Here is a 26357-nt window from a genome sequence, read left to right as displayed (position 1 = left end):
GTTGAACAATGATTTTTAAAACTGACCATATAAATATGATGTCAGATATGGGATTTGAACCCACGCCTCCAGTTGGAGACCAGAAACCTCAGATTTGAGGAAGGTAGAAATCCTTGAGTCTGGCGCCTTAGACCGCTCGGCCATCCTGACATCTGTCTGATGCAAAGTAGAGAGTCTAAATTAACTTAAAATGACTCAAGAAATTAACCATATAATTATAGTTATTTGAACAATAATTTATGAAATTGAAGTTTTAAATAGGTTGTCAGAAGTGGGATTTGAACCCACACCTCCAGTTGGAGACCATAAACCTCAGATTTGAGGAAGGTAGTAATCCTTGAGTCGGGCGCCACAGACCGCTCTGACATTCTGACAACTCCACAAAACAAGTAGCGATTCTAAATTAAACTCAAATAACGCAAGAAATGAACCTAGTAAATCTAGTCATTTGAACAATAATTTATGAAACTGAAGATTGACCAAAGTTGTAAGACGGGGGATTCGAACCCACGCCTCCAATTAGAGACAAGAAACCTCAGGTTTGAGGAAGGTATTAATCCTTGAGTCTGGCGCTTTAGACCGCTCGGCCATCCTGACAACAATATAACGATAGTAGAGAGTCCACATTAAGCTCTAATGACTCAAGAAATGTACCTTATAATTGTAGCAAGTTGAACAATGATTTTTTAAAACGGAATATTTAAAAAAGTTGTCAGAAGTGGGATTTGAACCCACGCCTCCAGTTGGAGACCAGAAACCTCAGATTTGAGGAAGATAGTGTTCCTTGAGTCTGGCACCTTAGACCGCTCGGCCAACCTGACATATATTTAATACAAGTAGAGAGTCTAAATTAACTTAAAATGACTCAAGAAATTAACCATATAATTATAGTTATTTGAACAATAATTTATGAAACTGAAGCATTAAAAAGGTTGTCAGTAGCGGGATTTGAACCCACGCCTCTAGTTGGAGACTATAAACCTCAGGTTTGAGGAAGGTATAATAAACCTTGTGTCCGGCGCCTTAGACCGCTCTTCCATCCTGACAACAATAAATATCTAGTAGAGAGTCCACATTAAGCTCTAATGACTCAAGAAATGTACCTTATAATTGTAGCAAGTTGAACAATGATTTTTAAAACTGACCATATAAATATGATGTCAGAAGTGGGATTTGAACCCACGCCTCCAGTTGGAGACCAGAAACCTCAGATTTGAGGAAGGTAGTAATCCTTGAGCCTGGCGCCTTAGACCGCTCGCCCATCCTGACAACTGTTTAATGCAAAGTAGAGAGTCTAAATTAACTTAAAATGACTCAAGAAATTAACCATATAATTATAGTTATTTGAACAATAATTTATGAAATTGAAGTTTTAAATAAGTTGTCAGATGTGGGATTTGAACCCACTCGTCCAGTTGGAGACCATAAACCTCAGATTTGAGGAAGGTAGTAATCCTTGAGTCTGGCGCCAAAGACCGCTCTGACATTCTGACAACTCCAAAAAACAAGTAGCGATTCTAAATGAAACTAAAATAACGCAAGAAATGAACCTAGTAAATCTAGTCATTTGAACAATAATTTATGATACTGAAGATTGACAAAAGATGTAAGAAGTGGGATTCGAACCCACGCCTCCAATTAGAGACCAGAAACCTCAGGTTTGAGGAAGGTATTAATCCTTGAGTCTGGCGCTTTAGACCGCTCGGCCATCCTGACAACATTATAAAGCTTGTAGAGAGTCCACATTAAGCTCTAATGACTCAAGAAATGTACATTATAATTGTAGCAAGTTGAACAATGATTTTTAAAACTGACCATATAAAAATGTTGTCAGAAGTGGGAGTTGAACCCACGCCCCCAATTGGAGACCAGAAACCTCAGCTTTGAGGAAGGTGGTAATCCTTGAGTCTGGCGCCTTAGACCGCTCGACCATCCTGACAACCTTGCAAAATCAAGTAGAGAGTCCAAATTAAGCTCTAATTACTCAAGAAATGTACCTTATAATTGTTGCAAGTTGAACAATGATTTTTTAAAACTGAATATTTAAAAAAATTGTCTGAAGTGGGATTTGAACCCACGCCTCCAGTTGGAGACCAGAAACCTCAGATTTGAGGAAGGCAGTAATCCTTGAGTCTGGCGCCTTAGACCACTCGGCCATCCTGACAACTGCCTAATGCAAAGTAGAGAGTCTAAATTAACTTAAAATGAGTCAAGAAATTAACCATATAATCATAGTTATTTGAACAATAATTTATGAAATTGAAGTTTTAAATAGGTTGTCAGAAGTGGGATTTGAACCCACACCTCCAGTTGGAGACCATAAACCTCAGATTTGAGGAAGGTAGTAATCCTTGAGTCTGGCGCCAAAGACCGCTCTGACATTCTGACAACTCCAAAAAACAAGTAGCGATTCTAAATGAAACTAAAATAACGCAAGAAATGAACCTAGTAAATCTAGTCATTTGAACAATAATTTATGATACTGAAGATTGACAAAAGATGTAAGAAGTGGGATTCGAACCCACGCCTCCAATTAGAGACCAGAAACCTCAGGTTTGAGGAAGGTATTAATCCTTGAGTCTGGCGCTTTAGACCGCTCGGCCATCCTGACAACAATATAAATCTTGTAGAGAGTCCACATTAAGCTCTAATGACTCAAGAAATGTACATTATAATTGTAGCAAGTTGAACAATGATTTTTAAAACTGACCATATAAAAATGTTGTCAGAAGTGGAATTTGAACCCACGCCCCCAATTGGAGACCAGAAACCTCAGCTTTGAGGAAGGTGGTAATCCTTGAGTCTGTCGCCTTAGACCGCTCGACCATCCTGACAACCTTGCAAAATCAAGTAGAGAGTCCAAATTAAGCTCTAATTACTCAAGAAATGTACCTTATAATTGTTGCAAGTTGAACAATGATTTTTTAAAACTGAATATTTAAAAAAATTGTCAGAAGTGGGATTTGAACCCACGCCTCCAGTTGGAGACCAGAAACCTCAGATTTGAGGAAGGCAGTAATCCTTGAGTCTGGCGCCTTAGACCACTCGGCCATCCTGACAACTGCCTAATGCAAAGTAGAGAGTCTAAATTAACTTAAAATGAGTCAAGAAATTAACCATATAATTATAGTTATTTGAACAATAATTTATGAAATTGAAGTTTTAAATAGGTTGTCAGAAGTGGGATTTGAACCCACACCTCCAGTTGGAGACCATAAACCTCAGATTTGAGGAAGGTAGTAATCCTTGAGTCTGGCGCCAAAGACCGCTCTGACATTCTGACAACTCCAAAAAACAAGTAGCGATTCTAAATGAAACTCAAATATCGCAAGAAATGAACCTAGTAAATCTAGTAATTTGAACAATAATTTATGAAACTGAAGATTGACAAAAGTTGTAATATGTGGGATTCGAACCCACGCCTCCAAATAGTGACCAGAAACCTCAGATTTGAGGAAGGTATTAATCCTTGAGTCTGGCGCTTTAGACCGCTCGGCCATCCTGACATATTTTTAATGCAAGTAGAGAGTCTAAATTAACTTAAAATGACTCAAGAAATTAACCATATAATTATAGTTATTTGAACAATAATTTATGAAACTGAAGTATTAATGAGGTTGTCAGAAGCGGGATTTGAACCCACGCCTCTAGTTGGAGACTATAAACCTCAGGTTTGAGGAAGATAGTAATCCTTGTGTCTGGCGCCTTAGACCGCTCGGCCATCCTGACAACAATACAAAGCTAGTAGAGAGTCCACATTCAGCTCTAATGACTCAATAAATGTACCTTATAATTGTAGCAAATTGAACAATGATTTTTAAAACTGACCATATACAAATGATGTCAGAAGTGGGATTTGAACCCACGCCTCCAATTGGAGACCAGAAACCTCAGCTTTGAGGTAGGTGGTAATCCTTGAGTCTGGCGCCTTAGACCGCTCGGCCATCCTGACAACTGTCAAAAACAAGTAGAGAGTCCAAATTAAGCTCCAATTACTCAAGAAATGTACCTTATAATTGTTGCAAGTTGAACAATGATTTTTTAAAACGGAATATTTAAAAAAGTTGTCAGAAGTGGGATTTGAACCCACGCCTCCAGTTGGAGACCAGAAACCTCAGATTTGAGGAAGGTAGTGTTCCTTGAGTCTGGCGCCTTAGACCGCTCGGCCATCCTGACATATATTTATTGCAAGTAGAGAGTCTAAATTAACTTAAAATGACTCAAGAAATTAACCATATAATTATAGTTATTTGAACAATAATTTATGAAACTGAAGCATTTAAAAGGTTGTCAGTAGCGGGATTTGAACCCACGCCTCTAGTTGGAGACTATAAACCTCAGGTTTGAGGAAGGTATAATAATCCTTGTGTCTGGCGCCTTAGACCGCTCTACCATCCTGACAACAATAAATATCTAGTAGAGAGTCCACATTAAGCTCTAATGACTCAAGAAATGTACCTTATAATTGTAGCAAGTTCAACAATGATTTTTAAAACTGACCATATAAATATGATGTCAGAAGTGGGATTTGAACCCACTCCCCCAGTTGGAGACCATAAACCTCAGATTTGAGGAAGGTAGTAATCCTTGAGTCTGGCGCCAAAGACCGCTCTGACATTCTGACAACTCCAAAAAACAAGTAGCGATTCTAAATGAAACTCAAATAACGCAAGAAATGAACCTAGTAAATCTAGTCATTTGAACAATAATTTATGAAACTGAAGGTATTAATCCTTGAGTCTGGCGCTTTAGACCGCTCGGCCATCCTGACATATTTGTAATGCAAGTAGAGAGTCTAAATTAACTTAAAATGACTCAAGAAATTAACCATATAATTATAGTTATTTGAACAATAATTTATGAAACTGAAGTATTAATGAGGTTGTCAGAAGCGGGATTTGAACCCACACCTCTAGTTGGAGACTATGAACCTCAGGTTTGTGGAAGGTAGTAATCCTTGTGTCTGGCGCCTTAGACCGCTCGGCCATCCTGACAACAATATAAAGCTAGTAGAGAGTCCACATTAAGCTCTAATGACTCAAGAAATGTACCTTATAATTGTAGCATGTTGAACAATGATTTTTAAAACTGACCATATAAACATGTTGTCAGAAGTGGGATTTGAACCCACGCCTCCAATTGGAGACCAGAAACCTCAGCTTTGAGGAAGGTGGTAATCCTTGAGTCTGGCGCCTTAGACCGCTCGGCCATCCGGACAACTTTCAAAATCAAGTAGAGAGTCCAAATTAAGCTCCAATTACTCAAGAAATGTACCTTATAATTGTTGCAAGTTGAACAATGATTTTTTAAAACTGAATATTTAAAAAAGTTGTCAGTAGTGCGATTTGAACCCACGCCTCCAGTTGGAGACCAGAAACCTCAGATTTGAGGAAGGTAGTAATCCATGAGTCTGGCGCCTTAGACCACTCGGCCATCCTGACATCTGACTAATGCAAAGTAGAGAGTCTAAATTAACTTAAAATGACTCAAGAAATTAACCATATAATTATAGTTATTTGAACAATAATGTATGAAATGGAAGTTTTAAATAGGTTGTCAGAAGTGGGATTTGAACCCACTCCTGCAGTTGGAGACCATAAACCTCAGATTTGAGGAAGGTAGTAATCCTTGAGTCTGACGCCTTAGACTGCTCGGCCATCCTCACAGCAATTAAAATCTAGTATAGAGTCCACATTAAGCTCTAATGACTCAAGAAATGTACCTTATAATTGTAGCAAGTTGAACAAAGATTTTTTAAAACGGAATATTTAATATAGTTGTCAGAAGTGGGATTTGAACCCACGCCTCCAGTTGGAGACCAGAAACCTCAAATTTGAGGAAGGTAGTGTTCCTTGAGTCTGGCGCCTTAGACCGCTCGGCCATCCTGACATATATTTAATACTAGTAGAGAGTCTAAATTAACTTAAAATGACTCAAGAAATTAACCATATAATTATAGTTATTTGAACAATAATTTATGAAACTGAAGCATTAATTAGGTTGTCAGTAAAAAAAAGCCATAGAAAGCCAGCTCTGTTGTGGGACTTGAGCTGGACAGTCTGGAGGTGGTGGTGGAGAGGAGGATGAGGGACAAATTCAAGTCCATCATGGGCAACCCCTCCCATCCCCTCCATGCTGAGCTGTGGCAGATGGGGAGCACCTTCAGCCACAGGTTCATGTTCCCCAGGTGCAAGACGGAGCGCTTCAGGTGCTCCTTTGTGCCGGTAGCCATTAGGCTGTTCAACAGTGCCCGATGATGATTGTGTTTGTGTATGTCTATGTGTTTGCATATGCATGTGTGTGTGTGTTTAGGTATGCGTATATATGTGTATATGCATCACCCATCTTGATGTTGTTTCTGTTTGTCTTGTTTTTGTCCCTATTAACTATAAGCGTCTCCTTATGCATTAGCACTTTGTATTTATTTATTTATTGTATTTATTACATTGTTATTTTGTCCTGTGTCCTTCCACTGCTGCTGCAACAAACAAATTTCTCCTACGGGGGATTAATAAAGTTATATCGTATCGTATCGTCGTAGCGGGATTTGAACCCACGCCTCTAGTCGGAGACTATAAACCTCAGGTTTGAGGAAGGTAAAATAATCCTTGTGTCTGGCGCCTTAGACCGCTCTACCATCCTGACAACAATAATTCTCTAGTAGAGAGTCCACATTAAGCTCTAATGACTCAAGAAATGTACCTTATAATTGTAGCAAGTTCAACAATGATTTTTAAAACTGACTATATAAATATGATGTCAGAAGTGGGATTTGAACCCACGCCTCCAGTTGGAGACCAGAAACCTCACATTTGAGGAAGGTAGTGTTCCTTGAGTCTGGCGCCTTAGACCGCTCTGCCATCCTGACATCTGTCTAATGCAAAGTAGAGAGTCTAAATTAACTTAAAATGACTCAAGAAATTAACCATATAATTATAGTTATTTGAACAATAATTTATGAAATTGAAGTTTTAAATAGGTTGTCAGAAGTGGGATTTGAACCCACTCCTCCAGTTGGAGACCATAAACCTCAGATTTGAGGAAGGTAGTAATCCTTGAGTCTGGCGCCAAAGACCGCTCTGACATTCTGACAACTACAAAAAACAAGTAGCGATTCTAAATGAAACTAAAATAACGCAAGAAATGAACCTAGTAAATCTAGTCATTTGAACAATAATTTATGAAACTGAAGGTTGACAAAAGTTGTAAGAAGTGGGATTCGAACCCACGCCTCCAATAAGAGGCCAGAAACGTCTGGTTTGAGGAAGGTATTAATCCTTGAGTCTAGCGCTTTAGACCGCTCGGCCAACCTGACATATTTTTAATGTAAGTAGAGAGTCTAAATTGACTTAAAATGACTCAAGAAATTAACCATATAATTATAGTTATTTGAACAATATTTTATGAAACTGAAGTATTAATGAGGTTGTCAGAAGCGGGATTTGAACCCACGCCTCTAGTTGGAGACTATAAACCTCAGGTTGGAGGAAGGTAGTAATCCTTTGGTCTGCCGCCTTAGACCGCTCGGCCATCCTGACAACAATATAAAGCTAGTAGAGAGTCCACATTAAGCTCTAATGACTCAAGAAATGTACCTTATAATTGTAGCAAGTTGAACAATGATTTTTAAAACTGACGATATAAACATGTAGTCAGAAGTGGGATTTGAACCCACTCCTCCAATTGGAGACCAGAAACCTCAGCTTTGAGGAAGGTGGTAATCCTTGAGTCTGGCGCCTTAGACCGCTCGGCCAACCTGACAACTTTCAAAATCAAGTAGAGAGTCCAAATTAAGCTCCAATTACTCAAGAAATGTACCTTATAATTGTTGCAAGTTGAACAATGATTTTTTAAAACTGAATATTTAAAAAAGTTGTCAGAAGTGGGATTTGAACCCACGCCTCCAGTTGGAGACCAGAAACCTCAGATTTGAGGAAGGCAGTAATCCTTGAGTCTGGCGCCTTAGACCACTCGGCCATCCTGACATCTGCCTAATGCAAAGTAGAGAGTCTAAATTAACTTAAAATGACTCAAGAAATTAACCATATAATTATAGTTAGTTGAACAATAATTTATGAAACTGAAGTATTAATGAGGTTGTCAGAAGCGGGATTTGAACCCACTCCTCCAGTTGGAGACCATAAACCTCAGATTTGAGGAAGGTAGTAATCCTTGAGTCTAGCGCTTTAGACCGCTCAGCCATCCTGACATATTTATAATGCAAGTAGAGAGTCTAAATTAACTTAAAATGACTCAAGAAATTAACCATATAATTATAGTTATTTGAACAATATTTTATGAAACTGAAGTATTAATGAGGTTGTCAGAAGCGGGATTTGAACCCACGCCTCTAGTTGGAGACTATAAACCTCAGGTTTGAGGAAGGTAGTAATCCTTGGGTCTGGCGCCTTAGACCGCTCGGCCATCCTGACAACAACATAAAGCTAGTAGAGAGTCCACATTAAGCTCTAATGACTCAAGAAATGTACCTTATAATTGTAGCAAGTTGAACAATGATTTTTAAAACTGACCATATAAAAATGTTGTCAGTAGTTGGATTTGAACCCACGCCTCCAATTGGAGACCAGAAACCTCAGCTTTGAGGAAGGTGTTATTCCTTGAGTCTGGCTCCTTTGACCGCTCTGCCATCCTGACAACTTGCACAATCAAGTAGAGAGTCCAAATTAAGCTCCAATTACTCAAGAAATGTACCTTATAATTGTTGCAAGTTGAACAATGATTTTTAAAACTGACCATATAAATATGATGTCAGAAGTGGGATTTGAACCCACGCCTCCAATTAGAGACCAGAAACCTCAGGTTTGAAGAAGGTATTAATCCTTGAGTCTGGCGCTTTAGACCGCTCGGCCATCCTGACATTATATTAATGCAAGTAGAGAGTCTAAATTAACTTAAAATGACTCAAGAAATTAACCATATAATTACAGTTATTTGAACAATAATTTATGAAACTGATGTATTAATGAGGTTGTCAGAAGCGGGATTTGAACCCACGCCTCTAGTTGGAGACTAAGAACCTCAGGTTTGTGGAAGGTAGTAATCCTTGTGTCTGGCGCCTTAGACCGCTCTTCCATCCTGACAACAATAAATATCTAGTAGAGAGTCCACATTAAGCTCTAATGACTCAAGAAATGTACCTTATAATTGGAGCAAGTTGAACAATGATTTTTAAAACTGACGATATAAACATGTAGTCAGAAGTGGGATTTGAACCCACTCCTCCAATTGGAGACCAGAAACCTCAGCTTTGAGGAAGGTGGTAATCCTTGAATCTGGCGCCTTAGACCGCTCGGCCAACCTGACAACTTTCAAAATCAAGTAGAGAGTCCAAATTAAGCTCCAATTACTCAAGAAATGTACCTTATAATTGTTGCAAGTTGAACAATGATTTTTTAAAACTGAATATTTAAAAAAGTTGTCAGAAGTGGGATTTGAACCCACGCCTCCAGTTGGAGACCAGAAACCTCAGATTTGAGGAAGGCAGTAATCCTTGAGTCTGGCGCCTTAGACCACTCGGCCATCCTGACATCTTCATAATGCAAAGTAGAGAGTCTAAATTAACTTAAAATGACTCAAGAAATTAACCATATAATTATAGTTAGTTGAACAATAATTTATGAAACTGAAGTATTAATGAGGTTGTCAGAAGCGGGATTTGAACCCACTCCTCCAGTTGGAGACCATAAAGCTCAGATTTGAGGAAGGTAGTAATCCTTGAGTCTGACGCCTTAGACTGCTCGGCCATCCTCACCACAATTAAAATCTAGTATAGAGTCCACATTAAGCTCTAATGACTCAAGAAATGTACCTTATAATTGTAGCAAGTTGAACAATGATTTTTTAAAACGGAATATTTAAAAAAGTTGTCAGAAGTGGGATTTGAACCCACGCCTCCAGTTGGAGACCAGAAACCTCAGATTTGAGGAAGGTAGTGTTCCTTGAGTCTGGCGCCTTAGACCGCTCGGCCATCCTGACATATATTTAATACAAGTAGAGAGTCTAAATTAACTTAAAATGACTCAAGAAATTAACCATATAATTATAGTTATTTGAACAATAATTTATGAAACTGAAGCATTAAAAAGGTTGTCAGTAGCGGGATTTGAACCCACGCCTCTAGTTGGAGACTATAAACCTCAGGTTTGAGGAAGGTATAATAATCCTTGTGTCTGGCGCCTTAGACCGCTCTTCCATCCTGACAACAATAAATATCTAGTAGAGAGTCCACATTAAGCTCTAATGACTCAAGAAATGTACCTTATAGTTGTAGCAAGTTGAACAATGATTTTTAAAACTGACCATATAAATATGATGTCAGAAGTGGGATTTGAACCCACGCCTCCAGTTGGAGACCAGAAACCTCAGATTTGAGGAAGGTAATAATCCTTGAGTCTGGCGCCTTAGACCGCTCGGCCATCCTGACATCTGTTTAAAGCAAAGTAGAGAGTCTAAATTAACTTAAAATGACTCAAGAAATTAACCATATAATTATAGTTATTTGAACAATAATTTATGAAATTGAAGTTTTAAATAGGTTGTCAGAAGTGGGATTTGAACCCACTCCTCCAGTTGGAGACCATAAACCTCAGATTTGAGGAAGGTAGTAATCCTTGAGTCTGGCGCCAAAGACCGCTCTGACATTCTGACAACTCCAAAAAACAAGTAGCGATTCTAAATTAAACTAAAATAACGCAAGAAATGAACCTAGTAAATCTAGTCATTTGAACAATAATTTATGAAACTGAAGATTGACAAAAGTTGTAAGAAGTGGGATTCGAACCCACGCCTCCAATTAGAGACCAGAAACCTCAGGTTTGAGTAAGGTATTAATCCTTGAGTCTGGCTCTTTAGACCGCTCGGCCATCCTGACAACAATATAAAGCTAGTAGAGAGTCCACATTAAGCTCTAATGACTCAAGAAATGTACATTATAATTGTAGCAAGTTGAACAATGATTTTTAAAACTGACCATATAAAAATGTTGTCAGAAGTGGGATTTGAACCCACGCCTCCAATTGGAGACCAGAAACCTCAGCTTTGAGGAAGGTGGTAATCCTTGAGTCTGGCGCCTTAGACCGCTCGGCCATCCTGACAACTTGCAAAATCAAGTAGAGAGTCCAAATTAAGCTCTAATTACTCAAGAAATGTACCTTATAATTGTTGCAAGTTGAACAATGATTTTTTAAAACTGAATATTTAAAAAAGTTGTCAGAAGTGGGATTTGAACCCACGCCTCCAGTTGGAGACCAGAAACCTCAGATTTGAGGAAGGCAGTAATCCTTGAGTCTGGCGCCTTAGACCACTCGGCCATCCTGACAACTGCCTAATGCAAAGTAGAGAGTCTAAATTAACTTAAATTGACTCAAGAAATTAACCATATAATTATAGTTATTTGAACAATAATTTATGAAATGGAAGTTTTAAATAGGTTGTCAGAAGTGGGATTTGAACCCACTCCTCCAGTTGGAGACCATAAACCTCAGATTTGAGGAAGGTAGTAATCCTTGAGTCTGACGCCTTAGACTGCTCGGGCATCCTCACAACAATTAAAATCTAGTATAGAGTCCACATTAAGCTCTAATGACTCAAGAAATTTACCTTATAATTGTAGCAAGTTGAAAAATGTTTTTTAAAACTGACCATATAAAAATGTTGTCAGAAGTGGGATTTGAACCCACGCCTCTAATTGGAGACCAGAAACCTCAGGTTTGAGGAAGGTATAATAATCCTTGTGTCTGGCGCCTTAGACCGCTCTTCCATCCTGACAACAATAAATATCTAGTAGAGAGTCCACATTAAGCTCTAATGACTCAAGAAATGTACCTTATAATTGTAGCAAGTTGAACAATGATTTTTAAAACTGACCATATAAATATGATGTCAGAAGTGGGATTTGAACCCACGCCTCCAGTTGGAGACCAGAAACCTCAGATTTGAGGAAGGTAGTAATCCTTGAGTCTGGCGCCTTAGACCGCTCGGCCATCCTGACATCTGTTTAATGCAAAGTAGAGAGTCTAAATTAACTTAAAATGACTCAAGAAATTAACCATATAATTATAGTTATTTGAACAATAATTTATGAAATTGAAGTTTTAAATAGGTTGTCAGAAGTGGGATTTGAACCCACTCCTCCAGTTGGAGACCATAAACCTCAGATTTGAGGAAGGTAGTAATCCTTGAGTCTGGCGCCAAAGACCGCTCTGACATTCTGACAACTCCAAAAAACAAGTAGCGATTCTAAATTAAACTAAAATAACGCAAGAAATGAACCTAGTAAATCTAGTCATTTGAACAATAATTTATGAAACTGAAGATTGACAAAAGTTGTAAGAAGTGGGATTCGAACCCACGCCTCCAATTAGAGACCAGAAACCTCAGGTTTGAGGAAGGTATTAATCCTTGAGTCTGGCGCTTTAGACCGCTCGGCCATCCTGACAACAATATAAAGCTAGTAGAGAGTCCACATTAAGCTCTAATGACTCAAGAAATGTACATTATAATTGTAGCAAGTTGAACAATGATTTTTAAAACTGACCATATAAAAATGTTGTCAGAAGTGGGATTTGAACCCACGCCTCCAATTGGAGACCAGAAACCTCAGCTTTGAGGAAGGTGGTAATCCTTGAGTCTGGCGCCTTAGACCGCTCGGCCATCCTGACAACTTTCAAAATCAAGTAGAGAGTCCAAATTAAGCTCTAATTACTCAAGAAATGTACCTTATAATTGTTGCAAGTTGAACAATGATTTTTTAAAACTGAATATTTAAAAAAGTTGTCAGAAGTGGGATTTGAACCCACGCCTCCAGTTGGAGACCAGAAACCTCATATTTGAGGAAGGCAGTAATCCTTGAGTCTGGCGCCTTAGACCACTCGGCCATCCTGACAACTGCCTAATGCAAAGTAGAGAGTCTAAATTAACTTAAAATGACTCAAGAAATTAACCATATAATTATAGTTATTTGAACAATAATTTATGAAATGGAAGTTTTAAATAGGTTGTCAGAAGTGGGATTTGAACCCACTCCTCCAGTTGGAGACCATAAACCTCAGATTTGAGGAAAGTAGTAATCCTTGAGTCTGACGCCTTAGACTGCTCGGGCATCCTCACAACAATTAAAATCTAGTATAGAGTCCACATTAAGCTCTAATGACTCAAGAAATGTACCTTATAATTGTAGCAAGTTGAAAAATGTTTTTTAAAACTGACCATATAAAAATGTTGTCAGAAGTGGGATTTGAACCCACGCCTCTAATTGGAGACCAGAAACCTCAGGTTTGAGGAAGGTATAATAATCCTTGTGTCTGGCGCCTTAGACCGCTCTTCCATCCTGACAACAATAAATACCTAGTAGAGAGTCCACATTAAGCTCTAATGACTCAAGAAATGTACCTTATAATTGTAGCAAGTTGAACAATGATTTTTAAAACTGACCATATAAATATGATGTCAGAAGTGGGATTTGAACCCACGCCTCCAGTTGGAGACCAGAAACCTCAGATTTGAGGAAGGTAGTAATCCTTGAGTCTGGCGCCTTAGACCGCTCGGCCATCCTGACATCTGTTTAATGCAAAGTAGAGAGTCTAAATTAACTTAAAATGACTCAAGAAATTAACCATATAATTATAGTTATTTGAACAATAATTTATGAAATTGAAGTTTTAAATAGGTTGTCAGAAGTGGGATTTGAACCCACTCCTCCAGTTGGAGACCATAAACCTCAGATTTGAGGAAGGTAGTAATCCTTGAGTCTGGCGCCAAAGACCGCTCTGACATTCTGACAACTCCAAAAAACAAGTAGCGATTCTAAATTAAACTAAAATAACGCAAGAAATGAACCTAGTAAATCTAGTCATTTGAACAATAATTTATGAAACTGAAGATTGACAAAAGTTGTAAGAAGTGGGATTCGAACCCACGCCTCCAATTAGAGACCAGAAACCTCAGGTTTGAGGAAGGTATTAATCCTTGAGTCTGGCGCTTTAGACCGCTCGGCCATCCTGACAACAATATAAAGCTAGTAGAGAGTCCACATTAAGCTCTAATGACTCAAGAAATGTACATTATAATTGTAGCAAGTTGAACAATGATTTTTAAAACTGACCATATAAAAATGTTGTCAGAAGTGGGATTTGAACCCACACCTCCAATTGGAGACCAGAAACCTCAGCTTTGAGGAAGGTGGTAATCCTTGAGTCTGGCGCCTTAGACCGCTCGGCCATCCTGACAACTTTCAAAATCAAGTAGAGAGTCCAAATTAAGCTCTAATTACTCAAGAAATGTACCTTATAATTGTTGCAAGTTGAACAATGATTTTTTAAAACTGAATATTCAAAAAAGTTGTCAGAAGTGGGATTTGAACCCACGCCTCCAGTTGGAGACCAGAAACCTCAGATTTGAGGAAGGCAGTAATCCTTGAGTCTGGCGCCTTAGACCACTCGGCCATCCTGACAACTGCCTAATGCAAAGTAGAGAGTCTAAATTAACTTAAAATGACTCAAGAAATTAACCATATAATTATAGTTATTTGAACAATAATTTATGAAATGGAAGTTTTAAATAGGTTGTCAGAAGTGGGATTTGAACCCACTCCTCCAGTTGGAGACCATAAACCTCAGATTTGAGGAAGGTAGTAATCCTTGAGTCTGACGCCTTAGACTGCTCGGGCATCCTCACAACAATTAAAATCTAGTATAGAGTCCACATTAAGCTCTAATGACTCAAGAAATGTACCTTATAATTGTAGCAAGTTGAAAAATGTTTTTTAAAACTGACCATATAAAAATGTTGTCAGAAGTGGGATTTGAACCCACGCCTCTAATTGGAGACCAGAAACCTCAGGTTTGAGGAAGGTATAATAATCCTTGTGTCTGGCGCCTTAGACCGCTCTTCCATCCTGACAACAATAAATATCTAGTAGAGAGTCCACATTAAGCTCTAATGACTCAAGAAATGTACCTTATAATTGTAGCAAGTTGAACAATGATTTTTAAAACTGACCATATAAATATGATGTCAGAAGTGGGATTTGAACCCACGCCTCCAGTTGGAGACCAGAAACCTCAGATTTGAGGAAGGTAGTAATCCTTGAGTCTGGCGCCTTAGACCGCTCGGCCATCCTGACATCTGTTTAATGCAAAGTAGAGAGTCTAAATTAACTTAAAATGACTCAAGAAATTAACCATATAATTATAGTTATTTGAACAATAATTTATGAAATTGAAGTTTTAAATAGGTTGTCAGAAGTGGGATTTGAACCCACTCCTCCAGTTGGAGACCATAAACCTCAGATTTGAGGAAGGTAGTAATCCTTTAGTCTGGCGCCAAAGACCGCTCTGACATTCTGACAACTCCAAAAAACAAGTAGCGATTCTAAATTAAACTAAAATAACGCAAGAAATGAACCTAGTAAATCTAGTCATTTGAACAATAATTTATGAAACTGAAGATTGACAAAAGTTGTAAGAAGTGGGATTCGAACCCACGCCTCCAATTAGAGACCATAAACCTCAGGTTTGAGGAAGGTATTAATCCTTGAGTCTGGCGCTTTAGACCGCTCGGCCATCCTGACAACAATATAAAGCTAGTAGAGAGTCCACATTAAGCTCTAATGACTCAAGAAATGTACATTATAATTGTAGCAAGTTGAACAATGATTTTTAAAACTGACCATATAAAAATGTTGTCAGAAGTGGGATTTGAACCCACGCCTCCAATTGGAGACCAGAAACCTCAGCTTTGAGGAAGGTGGTAATCCTTGAGTCTGGCGCCTTAGACCGCTCGGCCATCCTGACAACTTTCAAAATCAAGTAGAGAGTCCAAATTAAGCTCTAATTACTCAAGAAATGTACCTTATAATTGTTGCAAGTTGAACAATGATTTTTTAAAACTGAATATTTAAAAAAGTTGTCAGAAGTGGGACTTGAACCCACGCCTCCAGTTGGAGACCAGAAACCTCAGATTTGAGGAAGGCAGTAATCCTTGAGTCTGGCGCCTTAGACCACTCGGCCATCCTGACAACTGCCTAATGCAAAGTAGAGAGTCTAAATTAACTTAAAATGACTCAAGAAATTAACCATATAATTATAGTTATTTGAACAATAATTTATGAAATGGAAGTTTTAAATAGGTTGTCAGAAGTGGGATTTGAACCCACTCCTCCAGTTGGAGACCATAAACCTCAGATTTGAGGAAGGTAGTAATCCTTGAGTCTGACGCCTTAGACTGCTCGGGCATCCTCACAACAATTAAAATCTAGTATAGAGTCCACATTAAGCTCTAATGACTCAAGAAATGTACCTTATAATTGTAGCAAGTTGAAAAATGTTTTTTAAAACTGACCATATAAAAATGTTGTCAGAAGTGGGATTTGAACCCACGCCTCTAATTGGAGACCAGAAACCTCAGGTTTGAGGAAGGTATAATAATCCTTGTGTCTGGCGCCTTAGACCGCTCTTCCATCCTGACAACAATAAATATCTAGTAGAGAGTCCACATTAAGCTCTAATGACTCAAGAAATGTACCTTATAATTGTAGCAAGTTGAACAATGATTTTTAAAACTGACCATATAAATATGATGTCAGAAGTGGGATTTGAACCCACGCCTCCAGTTGGAGACCAGAAACCTCAGATTTGAGGATGGTAGTAATCCTTGAGTCTGGCGCCTTAGACCGCTCGGCCATCCTGACATCTGTTTAATGCAAAGTAGAGAGTCTAAATTAACTTAAAATGACTCAAGAAATTAACCATATAATTATAGTTATTTGAACAATAATTTATGAAATTGAAGTTTTAAATAGGTTGTCAGAAGTGGGATTTGAACCCACTCCTCCAGTTGGAGACCATAAACCTCAGATTTGAGGAAGGTAGTAATCCTTGAGTCTGGCGCCAAAGACCGCTCTGACATTCTGACAACTCCAAAAAACAAGTAGCGATTCTAAATTAAACTAAAATAACGCAAGAAATGAACCTAGTAAATCTAGTCATTTGAACAATAATTTATGAAACTGAAGATTGACAAAAGTTGTAAGAAGTGGGATTCGAACCCACGCCTCCAATTAGAGACCAGAAACCTCAGGTTTGAGGAAGGTATTAATCCTTGAGTCTGGCGCTTTAGACCGCTCGGCCATCCTGACAACAATATAAAGCTAGTAGAGAGTCCACATTAAGCTCTAATGACTCAAGAAATGTACATTATAATTGTAGCAAGTTGAACAATGATTTTTAAAACTGACCATATAAAAATGTTGTCAGAAGTGGGATTTGAACCCACGCCTCCAATTGGAGACCAGAAACCTCAGCTTTGAGGAAGGTGGTAATCCTTGAGTCTGGCGCCTTAGACCGCTCGGCCATCCTGACAACTTTCAAAATCAAGTAGAGAGTCCAAATTAAGCTCTAATTACTCAAGAAATGTACCTTATAATTGTTGCAAGTTGAACAATGATTTTTTAAAACTGAATATTTAAAAAAGTTGTCAGAAGTGGGATTTGAACCCACGCCTCCAGTTGGAGACCAGAAACCTCAGATTTGAGGAAGGCAGTAATCCTTGAGTCTGGCGCCTTAGACCACTCGGCCATCCTGACATCTGCCTAATGCAAAGTAGAGAGTCTAAATTAACTTAAAATGACTCAAGAAATTAACCATATAATTATAGTTATTTGAACAATAATTTATGAAATGGAAGTTTTAAATAGGTTGTCAGAAGTGGGATTTGAACCCACTCCTCCAGTTGGAGACCATAAACCTCAGATTTGAGGAAGGTAGTAATCCTTGAGTCTGACGCCTTAGACTGCTCGGCCATCCTCACAACAATTAAAATCTAGTATAGAGTCCACATTAAGCTCTAATGACTCAAGAAATGTACCTTATAATTGTAGCAAGTTGAAAAATGTTTTTTAAAACTGACCATATAAAAATGTTGTCAGAAGTGGGATTTGAACCCACGCCTCTAATTGGAGACCAGAAACCTCAGCTTTGAGGAAGGTGGTAATCCTTGAGTCTGGCACGTTAGACCGCTCGGCCAACCTGACATCTATCTAAATCAAGTAGAGAGTCTATTTTAACTTAAAATGACTCAAGAAATTAACCTTATAATTATAGTTATTTTAACGATGATTCAGGAAACTGAAGTTTTTAAATAGGCTGTCAGAAGTGGGATTTGAACCCAAGCATCCAGTTGGAGACCAGAAACCTCAGGTTTGAGGAAGGCCATCCTGACGACTGTGTAGTGGAGTGTCTAACTTGAGTTTAAAAACCTTAAAAATGTACCCAATAATTCTATTCGTTTGAGCAACGATTTCTAAAGCCGAAATTTATAGAGGTTATCAGAAGTGTGATTTGAACCCTCTCCTCCAGTTGGAGAACAGAAAGCACAATTTTGAGAAAGGTAGTAATTCTTGAGTCTTTCGCCTTCGACTACTCGGCCATCCTGACGACTGTAACTCAAGTAGAATGTCTATATTGAGCTAAAATGACGTCAAAAATGTACCCAATAATTCTATTATTTTCATATAGGTTGTGAGAAGTGGGATTTTAATCCACGCCTCCAGCTGAAGACCAGAAACCCCAGCTTTGAGGAAGGTAGAAGCACATATTTTATAAGCTTATAAATTCTTCTCAGCATTCACAATAATTAACTTAACCTAACAAGCAAGGTTTGTTGGGGGAAAAGAGAAAGTTGTCAATAGCTAGATAGATCAGAAGTCGATGGTGCACACAGCAATTCACCTGCGTTGTAGCCATTCATTTAAAGGCATGAATGTTTATTGTTGCCAAGCACAGCAGAGCACGGTTTTTAAAGTGAACATAAAGGCTGTCATTTGACAACACTACAGCCAGTGGCGGACTCAGACTGTTTGAAGGGCAGGGGCGAAAAAATAAAAAGGGCACATTCTGGACAACATGGGGCCCCACCAGCGGACACAGTGGCTTTTCTAACTTGATGGTGTTTTGTTCCCCCAACGGAGCCTTAAAGGCAGCCCTGCCTGGAAGGTCCTATCCCCTAACCTTAGCAAGCGCTGCCTTGAAGGTTTCATTCGGGGCACTTGTTACATCTCCATGTAGCACTTAAAAGAATAGTTGGGCTCATAATTTAAACGGGGGGTCTCGGGGTCCTCCCCCAGAATTTTTTTTGCTTCAAAGACACTGTTTCCCCTTATTCTAGCGACTTTATAAACACCAAAATGAGTTGTTCACATCATTGTGCACTTTCACATTTTAGCCAAAGAAAGGAGGATGCCTTACTGCTTTCATCTTTACTAACATTTAAGTAAAAATTTGACTGGAGAAAATTCAATGTGCCGCTACCATTCAGTCTTTGACCGCTGACAGCCAGCTACGGAAACATTTAAGGAAGTTTTCCTTCATGTTGAGGTGATAGCTGACCATTATCGTCTCTCTTGCATGAAATGACCTACACTTGAATGATCTTGAACGCTCAAAAAATGTATATACATTTTAAACTGATTATGCAAACTGAAAATATTAAGTTTTTCTAACTTGGCATCTAATTGCGCTTTTCCACTATGGGTACTGACATACTCTTAATCCGCTTTTTGCTTCATTATCCAGTGGAGATTTACCACTCGATGTAGCGGTTTGTCATGGCGACGCCACATGAAAGCAACGCCTCGCATTCCCCGTTCGTCAGCTACCAAAGAGAGGAATGTCTGTACCTCAATAGCTAACCATGTGTTTTTTTCGGTTTGCCATATTCTTGCTCCAGAGGGCACATCATCATCATCAAGGGCAACTTAGGGCACTCATTAATTTTTGTTCACTTGTAAAGGGCAGCCAATAAGGCACTTTCTCTCATTTTCCCCACCATAGAGGGCACTTTAGCACACTTTTTCAACCATGGGGGCACCAGACGGGCACTAAAAGGGCACCAGACGGGCAGAAGAGCACTAGAAGGGCACTATAAGGACCAAACGAGCAGAAGGGCACTATCAGGGCACTAGAAGGGCACTGGAAAGGCACTGGATGGGCACTAGAAGGACCAGACGGGCAGAGGGGCACTAGAAGGGCACTAGAAGGACCAGACGGGCAGAAGGGCACTATCAGGGTACTAGAAGGGCACTATCAGGGTACTAGAAGGGCACTATCAGGGTACTAGAAGGGCACTAGAAGGGCACTAGAAGGACCAGACGGGCAGAAGGGCACTATCAGGGTACTAAAAGGGCACCAGATGGGCAGAAGGGCACTTGAAGGACCAGACGGGCAGAAGGGGACTATCAGGGCACTAGAAGGGCACCAGACGGGCAGAAGGGCACTATCAGGGTAGCTACTAAAGGGGGCACTAAAAGGGCACCAGACGGGCAGAAGGGGATTATAAGGGCACTCATTAAGGCACGTCATTGAATTTTGTTGTTCTAGAGGGCACATCATCATAATTTATTGTATGAAGGAGCACCCTAGAGGGCACCTAATCATGTTTTGCACGTGAAAAGGGCAGCCAATAAGGCATTTCCTCTCGTTTTCGACACTCATGAAGGGCACTTTAGCGCGCTTTTTCAACCATTGAGCCATGAGGGGGGGGGGGGGGGGGGGGCGGTCGCCACTGACTACAGCAATGACCTCGCTGTAAATTACAGTGCAGCTGTATACATCATTGAGCCACTTTGAGCAAAAGTCATTTGGTCAATCAATTTAAAGTGACTATATAGAAAAATAGAAGCCTAATTAACGACTACATTACCAGTAACCATCGCAGGAGAAGCTGGCGTGCCAGCCCTGTCAGACCGACGGGCCGCGACTCCTAACACCAATGTTTGTGATAACGCCGTTTAAAATAACGCCGTTAGGTATGCCGTTACCGTTACTGTACGCTAAATGCGGTGCGTTATTGTGAATTGATTGAATAAACTACTTATCCGAACGCACCCCTGGCTCCAAAAAACACAAACTGCTAGTGAGGAGACCCAGGTGGGTTAACAACGAGAAAAGCGATTATGATTGGCTAAGGCAGAGTCATGTTTCATGGTAGCCAATCGGAGCCAGTGTTTTTACACACAAGCCAGGACACGCGCGCCACACACACACACACACACACACACACACACACACACACACACACACACGCGCGCGCGCGCGCACACACACACGCACGCACACGCGCGCGCGCACAAACGCACACACCAAACAGTTCGATGAAGCAGCAGAAATGGCGAGTCCGGGAGCAATAAATAAATAAATAAACAAAACTCTTGAAACTTGAGTGACGGGCAGGATCTCCTGTTTTTAAAGGCCTACGCGCAGGTTAACCGGACGTTTTGGTAATATGTGTATCATTTATTAAATGTCTCCAAAATAGTGTTAAAGTCCAGTTTTTGTCGTTTTTGGCAGTAACGGGTAGCCTGGATACCAGCCTGAACTCCGCCCACAAAATTTTTGGTCTGGGAGATCTGGAATTGAGCTAGTTGGGAGGTATTCAAGGCCTCGAAAAAGTGATCTGACCAATCAAATTGTAAGGGCGGGCTTTATACGTTGATGGACAGATGATACACATTAACGTAATCAACCACGTCACCAAAGAGCGCTCAGTTCGAATTCGTGAACAAACATGGCTGCCGCTGGAGAGCTAAGAAGGGTAGATTCTGCCATTGAGTCTGTTTTAGAAGACCTCGACAGCGCCTTAATTCTGAAAGAGGAACAGAGAAACGCAATCAAGGCGTTTGTAGATGGAAAAGATGTTTTTGCCGTGCTTCTTTTTCTACTTCTTCGAACGTGCGCTCAGTTGAGTTAGTTTGAGAATAGCTGTGCGTCGCACAACATGCTCTGATTTGTTTTAGGTCTATCCAATTGAGCGAAGAGGCATTTTCCTTCCTGGTTCCGCCCTATAATCACAGCCCAATGGTTCGGTCTCAGACTCATATTCTGACTAGAATTATGAGTATGACATCGTCAGGCTAAGTAGCGGGTGCAATCCGATGGAAAATTTGCATTTTCTGTAGTATTCAGCAGATGTTCCAATCCACAGCCTTTGCAACTAAGCAAATTGAAATTCAGTTGGAAGTATATCAGGGCCTTGAATGGGCAGTTTAGCATTTAAAACATTAAGGCCAAGTGAAAACTGCTCAGAAAAATCCAAATTCTTTGACATATAGCAACTTTCTTTTTTTACAGTAACGCAAATAGTTACTTTCCCTGGTAAGTAGTTACTTTTATTATAGAGTAATTCAGTTACTAACCCAGTTACTTTTTGGAACAAGTAGATAATTACTTTTTTAAAGTAACGTTCCCAACACTGCCTAACACACACAGAGATGTGTGGGACACTTGTTATTTTGCACAAGCTCGATCAGGCATACAGTGACTCACCAGAAGGGAAAGTATGGAAGGAATTCAGCAGGCTCTGCATAACCATGTCTGGGTTAAACCCTCTGTTGTTGGCCCCGGACCCCTGCATGCATGGCGATTGGTCGAGATTGTTCAGTGAAACAGTTGTTATTCTTCACTTAATGGTTCTGCTGGGAAGGCCACACTACGCGCCGGACATATCTGGAATAGCTTCCTGTGCGCGGTTTTGTCAAGAAGATTAAAAAGAACAGTGGAGGGAATCACAACAACAGGAGGCAGCGGAGGTACGGAGGCGTGCCGTCATTCCACAACAACAGGAGGCAGTGGAGGTATGGGGGTCTTCGGTCATTCCACAACAACAGGTATGGCCTTTTTTCATTACGTCATCTTATGGTCGTTTTGGTCAGAGTGAGTTATTTTTGATTTCTTCATCACGCCAACGTTTTGATGAGGACGGTTGGACGGTTATGTTATGGGTCATTGTCTGTGAGCCACTAAGGTGGAGATGAAAGAAAAAACAAAGTGGCTTGAAGATTTTCGGGATTCTTTGGTGACAGTGTTGCACACCTAGTCTGAAGCCAAAGAATGCTAGGATGAGTAACTAATACTTTCATTAAGCACACATCCTCTCATCTAACCCGCATATCCCCTATTGGGAATCAGGAGCATTGAGGTTTTTCAGCAGCATCAACATGGTCTCAATCATATATGATTTCCAACATATAGAGTCTAATGTGTGTAGTCTAACACTTTCTGTACAATTTAAGTAGAAATAAAAGTTACCTTATGTTTGTGGCATAAAATACAACCAATTTTCCCTTTCCTGAATAGAGAAACAGTTTTGCTCTTTCGTAAAAAATAAACCACCTAGAGTCAGGTGTTGACAAATACCTTTGTCTCAAATAAGGTAAAGATAACAGACATGAATCAAACAGAACCGAACAGGTTGATCCAGATAAGAAAAGCCAAACAAACAGCCATCCCTCCACTCTCCTGCTCCAAGGCGGCATCGCCTTCCACAAGCAAAACATAAACACAATCCAGACCGTGGGAAAGGTCAACTGGGCCTTGTTTACTTTTTTTCTCAATGAGTTTGTCAAGACTTAGAGTAGAGTTACCATTATGGGCCCAGCGGGTTCCCAGCACAAAGCAAGCTTCTAGCGGGCTCATCGTGAACGTAACAACCACTTTCCCTCATTGTTCTCCAGCTTCCTATCGGCCCCGGTCTTTTCCTGACGTGGCGCTGGTCACGTTGTTCCCTGGGAAGAAGGTACCGTCAGGAGGACGTGGTCCGGGCCGCCCAGAAGGTTCCCACGATCTCCTGACCTTCCTCCCATGGATGCTGCTTGCTCACAGCTCCAGAACAGGAAGTCTGTCCCCGATTTCCACCAAGGGAAGTCCAAGTTGAGTTTGTAATCACAGCCTCCAAGAATGGCTCAGAGAATGTTGCAAACTAATGCTGCCATCCAAGCGGGTTTCCCCTTTTTGGATTTAGTTAAATTTATATGAAAACATTGCGATTTTGACCCGATCTAACATCTTTAGTTGGTTTTTAAGGTTGTTATTGTGGAAAACATGCACTATATTTGACCACTTTGTGTCTTGTTTTTATGTGTATTTAAATTCAATCAATGTATCTATTACGTTCCTTAGATAAGTTTTAATCGTCTGCTTAAAAATATGTATATATTTATCTCTATGTGTGTGTCGCTATCTCATAACTGCTTCAGGATAGGAGATAATTATTATAGAACCTTAACATATTTTCATCATATCTTTTTGGGACGGTATGAACCTGAAACCATGATTTGGTATTTGTGTGTGCTTGTATTAAAGGTACAGTGTGTGCTTGTGTGTGACAAAGAGTGTCTCTGTCCGAGCATGCAAGCCAATTATTAGTTATCAGTATATCTGTTTGAGAGTACAGTTTACATAATATTTACATAGATAGATGGTCAAAATATAACTCTCCCTCTGATTCGTTGAGCCTAGAGCTCTGCATGCCTGTAAAATGGTAAAATGACAATAAGCAGACGTTTTCATCCAAAGCGAAATAAAGGGAATGTCTGTTGACCATTAATGAGCAGGAAGCGTTAAAGTTAGCAGGTTCGAACCCAGACCCTTTAAGCTGTGAGTCAAACACTATTTTACTACTAACTAGCCTATTGTATGCATGTTTAAAAACAAGATGAGGATGAGAATTATCCAAATGAATGAGGCAAAATCGATATCAGAAGATGGGCCATAACAAATTGCCCAAGCAACCTCAACCTCAGAAAAGGAATTCAAATTGAAAAGATAGCAAGAAGAATCCACCAATCGTTGAGATAGGATGACTGAGACAGACCCCTCTTGAGAGAACGATGTCTGCAGATTGCTGCCTGGCCCCCTACCTACGCCTGTATCACATGTAGCTAACCAAACTAGATGACTTGAGGTGGAAAAACACCAGCTCAGTCACCAATCAGGTCAGAAATTAAGCCAAACTCCTATTACCTGTTCACCCATTGTTTGTGTTTCACTGTAAAGAGGCTTGCATGTAGAAACAATACAAGATTACTCAAAGTATGAATGTATCTTCTCTGTCATCTTTAAACATCGAAGCGCATAGACAACAGAAAGACGCACACAGATACAACCCATGACCCATGAACCCATTTTGGCTCAGAGGTAGCAGTTCCACGCCAACACTCGAAACTTGATAAGATATACACGGAAATAGTTGTGTTGTGACTACCTGCAGTCACACGTCAGTCTACCTTTCCCCGGAAAGGTAGACTTGTAATGTGACCTGTAATGTGAACAATAGAAGCGTAAATATAGACAAGGAGGTTGTCAAAGGATGTGCAATGTTGCTTGCCAAATCCAGGAAAATTAAATACACAAACAAACTTACAAACTGTAATTATAATGTTACTTGTATTGGAGACAGCGGGGCTAATAGTGTGAGATTATGATATAAGTTTGCTGTTAGATTTATTTTCAGTCTGTATTTGGATAGGGGTGTCATGTCCTTCCAGTACAGAATGCACTTGTGCATTTATTGTTTTTAAGTGATCGACTGTCTTGTGAGACATGGACTTGCATGAGATATGGTGTGTGTGTGTGTGTGTGTGTGTGTGTGTGTGTGTGTGTGTGTGTGTGTGTGTGTGTGTGTGTGTGTGTGTGTGTGTGTGTGTGTGTGTGTGTGTGTGTGCGTGTGTGCGTGTGTGTGCATGTCTTTGTCTTAAAAAAAGCCTGTGCACATATGATAAGCCTATCAATGGCCCAGAATCTGAGCTGCATCTTTGACGTGTCAAAATGCCCTCCTACATCGCCTATCGGGACTCAGGCAGCATCGGGTTCTGGCGACAAGAGGACACTCAATTTATTCAAACTGCTGTTGAATTTGTCATGCTTCTGGTCTGGGGACTGTCTGAAGTGGATGGCTTGGTGTGTGTATCGGGGCCAAATACGCATGATCTTCCCCTTTGTGTTCTCTGTCGGAGGAGGTTTGACCACCGACGGAAGTATCAGGTCAACGGACAGTGTTTTGTTTTTCGCGGTGAGAGCCGTTGATTGGTGGAAACCTGAGACGTTTACCTGCTTATAGAGGTCTTGAGCCTTGTGCACACTCAGCCGTGTGACGGAGTAGCAAAACGCTGTGAAAGAGGTCAGATCGTCCTCGATAGAAAGCCTGAGCTACTGATCCCAGATCAGATTGCACGGTAGCATGGGCCTATGGATCCGATGACCACCACTTTCTAGAGGACATTTTTATACCGGTGAAGGTATCGACATATTGCTGTTTACATTTTGAAGGTGTCCATAGGAAAGCATTGGGAATGGATTTGCCTGGAAAGACTAAATTGTACTAGCTTAATTTAAACACGGTATTACATCTACACACATATGGTATGTTTAATCTATGCCATTAGTTTTTCATTCATGCATAAGAGATTAACTACACTCTTACGTCACTAATAATTTTCTCACAGAGGGATCTCGCAGAAGAGGGATATGCATAGCTGTGTTTTTATTTCCCATGGTGCCTTTCCTCTG

The 26357-nt window shown here is 40.0% G+C and overlaps 1 long non-coding RNA gene and 31 other non-coding genes across 32 annotated transcripts; 1 reads left to right on the top strand and 31 right to left on the bottom strand.

Annotated features, from left to right (window-relative positions):
* Positions 1-39: 39 nt before the first annotated feature.
* Positions 40-150, bottom strand: trnal-caa (transfer RNA leucine (anticodon CAA)). Its single transcript has 2 exons — positions 113-150; positions 40-85 (listed from the first exon to the last, which is right to left on the bottom strand). It is a non-coding gene; the product is annotated as a tRNA-Leu (tRNA).
* Positions 151-710: 560 nt separating this feature from the next.
* Positions 711-821, bottom strand: trnal-caa (transfer RNA leucine (anticodon CAA)). Its single transcript has 2 exons — positions 784-821; positions 711-756 (listed from the first exon to the last, which is right to left on the bottom strand). It is a non-coding gene; the product is annotated as a tRNA-Leu (tRNA).
* Positions 822-1158: 337 nt separating this feature from the next.
* Positions 1159-1269, bottom strand: trnal-caa (transfer RNA leucine (anticodon CAA)). Its single transcript has 2 exons — positions 1232-1269; positions 1159-1204 (listed from the first exon to the last, which is right to left on the bottom strand). It is a non-coding gene; the product is annotated as a tRNA-Leu (tRNA).
* Positions 1270-1828: 559 nt separating this feature from the next.
* trnal-caa (transfer RNA leucine (anticodon CAA)) lies at positions 1829-1939 on the bottom strand. The gene is made up of 2 exons: positions 1902-1939; positions 1829-1874 (listed from the first exon to the last, which is right to left on the bottom strand). It is a non-coding gene; the product is annotated as a tRNA-Leu (tRNA).
* A 114-nt stretch (positions 1940-2053) lies between these two features.
* On the bottom strand, positions 2054-2164 carry trnal-caa (transfer RNA leucine (anticodon CAA)). The gene is made up of 2 exons: positions 2127-2164; positions 2054-2099 (listed from the first exon to the last, which is right to left on the bottom strand). It is a non-coding gene; the product is annotated as a tRNA-Leu (tRNA).
* A 784-nt stretch (positions 2165-2948) lies between these two features.
* On the bottom strand, positions 2949-3059 carry trnal-caa (transfer RNA leucine (anticodon CAA)). Its single transcript has 2 exons — positions 3022-3059; positions 2949-2994 (listed from the first exon to the last, which is right to left on the bottom strand). It is a non-coding gene; the product is annotated as a tRNA-Leu (tRNA).
* Positions 3060-3841: 782 nt separating this feature from the next.
* On the bottom strand, positions 3842-3952 carry trnal-caa (transfer RNA leucine (anticodon CAA)). Its single transcript has 2 exons — positions 3915-3952; positions 3842-3887 (listed from the first exon to the last, which is right to left on the bottom strand). It is a non-coding gene; the product is annotated as a tRNA-Leu (tRNA).
* A 113-nt stretch (positions 3953-4065) lies between these two features.
* On the bottom strand, positions 4066-4176 carry trnal-caa (transfer RNA leucine (anticodon CAA)). Its single transcript has 2 exons — positions 4139-4176; positions 4066-4111 (listed from the first exon to the last, which is right to left on the bottom strand). It is a non-coding gene; the product is annotated as a tRNA-Leu (tRNA).
* Positions 4177-5106: 930 nt separating this feature from the next.
* trnal-caa (transfer RNA leucine (anticodon CAA)) lies at positions 5107-5217 on the bottom strand. Its single transcript has 2 exons — positions 5180-5217; positions 5107-5152 (listed from the first exon to the last, which is right to left on the bottom strand). It is a non-coding gene; the product is annotated as a tRNA-Leu (tRNA).
* Positions 5218-5778: 561 nt separating this feature from the next.
* Positions 5779-5889, bottom strand: trnal-caa (transfer RNA leucine (anticodon CAA)). Its single transcript has 2 exons — positions 5852-5889; positions 5779-5824 (listed from the first exon to the last, which is right to left on the bottom strand). It is a non-coding gene; the product is annotated as a tRNA-Leu (tRNA).
* Positions 5890-6757: 868 nt separating this feature from the next.
* trnal-caa (transfer RNA leucine (anticodon CAA)) lies at positions 6758-6868 on the bottom strand. Its single transcript has 2 exons — positions 6831-6868; positions 6758-6803 (listed from the first exon to the last, which is right to left on the bottom strand). It is a non-coding gene; the product is annotated as a tRNA-Leu (tRNA).
* A 782-nt stretch (positions 6869-7650) lies between these two features.
* trnal-caa (transfer RNA leucine (anticodon CAA)) lies at positions 7651-7761 on the bottom strand. Its single transcript has 2 exons — positions 7724-7761; positions 7651-7696 (listed from the first exon to the last, which is right to left on the bottom strand). It is a non-coding gene; the product is annotated as a tRNA-Leu (tRNA).
* A 113-nt stretch (positions 7762-7874) lies between these two features.
* trnal-caa (transfer RNA leucine (anticodon CAA)) lies at positions 7875-7985 on the bottom strand. The gene is made up of 2 exons: positions 7948-7985; positions 7875-7920 (listed from the first exon to the last, which is right to left on the bottom strand). It is a non-coding gene; the product is annotated as a tRNA-Leu (tRNA).
* A 782-nt stretch (positions 7986-8767) lies between these two features.
* Positions 8768-8878, bottom strand: trnal-caa (transfer RNA leucine (anticodon CAA)). Its single transcript has 2 exons — positions 8841-8878; positions 8768-8813 (listed from the first exon to the last, which is right to left on the bottom strand). It is a non-coding gene; the product is annotated as a tRNA-Leu (tRNA).
* A 559-nt stretch (positions 8879-9437) lies between these two features.
* Positions 9438-9548, bottom strand: trnal-caa (transfer RNA leucine (anticodon CAA)). The gene is made up of 2 exons: positions 9511-9548; positions 9438-9483 (listed from the first exon to the last, which is right to left on the bottom strand). It is a non-coding gene; the product is annotated as a tRNA-Leu (tRNA).
* A 337-nt stretch (positions 9549-9885) lies between these two features.
* Positions 9886-9996, bottom strand: trnal-caa (transfer RNA leucine (anticodon CAA)). The gene is made up of 2 exons: positions 9959-9996; positions 9886-9931 (listed from the first exon to the last, which is right to left on the bottom strand). It is a non-coding gene; the product is annotated as a tRNA-Leu (tRNA).
* A 337-nt stretch (positions 9997-10333) lies between these two features.
* Positions 10334-10444, bottom strand: trnal-caa (transfer RNA leucine (anticodon CAA)). Its single transcript has 2 exons — positions 10407-10444; positions 10334-10379 (listed from the first exon to the last, which is right to left on the bottom strand). It is a non-coding gene; the product is annotated as a tRNA-Leu (tRNA).
* Positions 10445-11003: 559 nt separating this feature from the next.
* trnal-caa (transfer RNA leucine (anticodon CAA)) lies at positions 11004-11114 on the bottom strand. Its single transcript has 2 exons — positions 11077-11114; positions 11004-11049 (listed from the first exon to the last, which is right to left on the bottom strand). It is a non-coding gene; the product is annotated as a tRNA-Leu (tRNA).
* Positions 11115-11227: 113 nt separating this feature from the next.
* On the bottom strand, positions 11228-11338 carry trnal-caa (transfer RNA leucine (anticodon CAA)). Its single transcript has 2 exons — positions 11301-11338; positions 11228-11273 (listed from the first exon to the last, which is right to left on the bottom strand). It is a non-coding gene; the product is annotated as a tRNA-Leu (tRNA).
* Positions 11339-11899: 561 nt separating this feature from the next.
* On the bottom strand, positions 11900-12010 carry trnal-caa (transfer RNA leucine (anticodon CAA)). The gene is made up of 2 exons: positions 11973-12010; positions 11900-11945 (listed from the first exon to the last, which is right to left on the bottom strand). It is a non-coding gene; the product is annotated as a tRNA-Leu (tRNA).
* Positions 12011-12569: 559 nt separating this feature from the next.
* trnal-caa (transfer RNA leucine (anticodon CAA)) lies at positions 12570-12680 on the bottom strand. Its single transcript has 2 exons — positions 12643-12680; positions 12570-12615 (listed from the first exon to the last, which is right to left on the bottom strand). It is a non-coding gene; the product is annotated as a tRNA-Leu (tRNA).
* Positions 12681-12793: 113 nt separating this feature from the next.
* Positions 12794-12904, bottom strand: trnal-caa (transfer RNA leucine (anticodon CAA)). The gene is made up of 2 exons: positions 12867-12904; positions 12794-12839 (listed from the first exon to the last, which is right to left on the bottom strand). It is a non-coding gene; the product is annotated as a tRNA-Leu (tRNA).
* Positions 12905-13465: 561 nt separating this feature from the next.
* On the bottom strand, positions 13466-13576 carry trnal-caa (transfer RNA leucine (anticodon CAA)). The gene is made up of 2 exons: positions 13539-13576; positions 13466-13511 (listed from the first exon to the last, which is right to left on the bottom strand). It is a non-coding gene; the product is annotated as a tRNA-Leu (tRNA).
* A 559-nt stretch (positions 13577-14135) lies between these two features.
* Positions 14136-14246, bottom strand: trnal-caa (transfer RNA leucine (anticodon CAA)). Its single transcript has 2 exons — positions 14209-14246; positions 14136-14181 (listed from the first exon to the last, which is right to left on the bottom strand). It is a non-coding gene; the product is annotated as a tRNA-Leu (tRNA).
* Positions 14247-14359: 113 nt separating this feature from the next.
* trnal-caa (transfer RNA leucine (anticodon CAA)) lies at positions 14360-14470 on the bottom strand. The gene is made up of 2 exons: positions 14433-14470; positions 14360-14405 (listed from the first exon to the last, which is right to left on the bottom strand). It is a non-coding gene; the product is annotated as a tRNA-Leu (tRNA).
* Positions 14471-15031: 561 nt separating this feature from the next.
* Positions 15032-15142, bottom strand: trnal-caa (transfer RNA leucine (anticodon CAA)). Its single transcript has 2 exons — positions 15105-15142; positions 15032-15077 (listed from the first exon to the last, which is right to left on the bottom strand). It is a non-coding gene; the product is annotated as a tRNA-Leu (tRNA).
* Positions 15143-15701: 559 nt separating this feature from the next.
* trnal-caa (transfer RNA leucine (anticodon CAA)) lies at positions 15702-15812 on the bottom strand. The gene is made up of 2 exons: positions 15775-15812; positions 15702-15747 (listed from the first exon to the last, which is right to left on the bottom strand). It is a non-coding gene; the product is annotated as a tRNA-Leu (tRNA).
* Positions 15813-15925: 113 nt separating this feature from the next.
* On the bottom strand, positions 15926-16036 carry trnal-caa (transfer RNA leucine (anticodon CAA)). The gene is made up of 2 exons: positions 15999-16036; positions 15926-15971 (listed from the first exon to the last, which is right to left on the bottom strand). It is a non-coding gene; the product is annotated as a tRNA-Leu (tRNA).
* Positions 16037-16597: 561 nt separating this feature from the next.
* trnal-caa (transfer RNA leucine (anticodon CAA)) lies at positions 16598-16708 on the bottom strand. The gene is made up of 2 exons: positions 16671-16708; positions 16598-16643 (listed from the first exon to the last, which is right to left on the bottom strand). It is a non-coding gene; the product is annotated as a tRNA-Leu (tRNA).
* A 559-nt stretch (positions 16709-17267) lies between these two features.
* trnal-caa (transfer RNA leucine (anticodon CAA)) lies at positions 17268-17378 on the bottom strand. Its single transcript has 2 exons — positions 17341-17378; positions 17268-17313 (listed from the first exon to the last, which is right to left on the bottom strand). It is a non-coding gene; the product is annotated as a tRNA-Leu (tRNA).
* A 113-nt stretch (positions 17379-17491) lies between these two features.
* trnal-caa (transfer RNA leucine (anticodon CAA)) lies at positions 17492-17602 on the bottom strand. Its single transcript has 2 exons — positions 17565-17602; positions 17492-17537 (listed from the first exon to the last, which is right to left on the bottom strand). It is a non-coding gene; the product is annotated as a tRNA-Leu (tRNA).
* A 4393-nt stretch (positions 17603-21995) lies between these two features.
* On the top strand, positions 21996-24162 carry LOC132464256 (uncharacterized). Its single transcript, XR_009527210.1, has 2 exons — positions 21996-22678; positions 23525-24162. It is a non-coding gene; the product is annotated as an uncharacterized LOC132464256 (long non-coding RNA).
* Positions 24163-26357: the final 2195 nt, after the last annotated feature.

The sequence above is a fragment of the Gadus macrocephalus genome, chromosome 9 (genome assembly GCF_031168955.1).
Source record: "Gadus macrocephalus chromosome 9, ASM3116895v1".
In the NCBI taxonomy this organism is placed as follows: domain Eukaryota; kingdom Metazoa; phylum Chordata; class Actinopteri; order Gadiformes; family Gadidae; genus Gadus; species Gadus macrocephalus.
The sequence above is the reverse complement of the archived record's forward strand: the minus strand, read 5'-3'. Positions and strand labels throughout refer to the sequence as shown.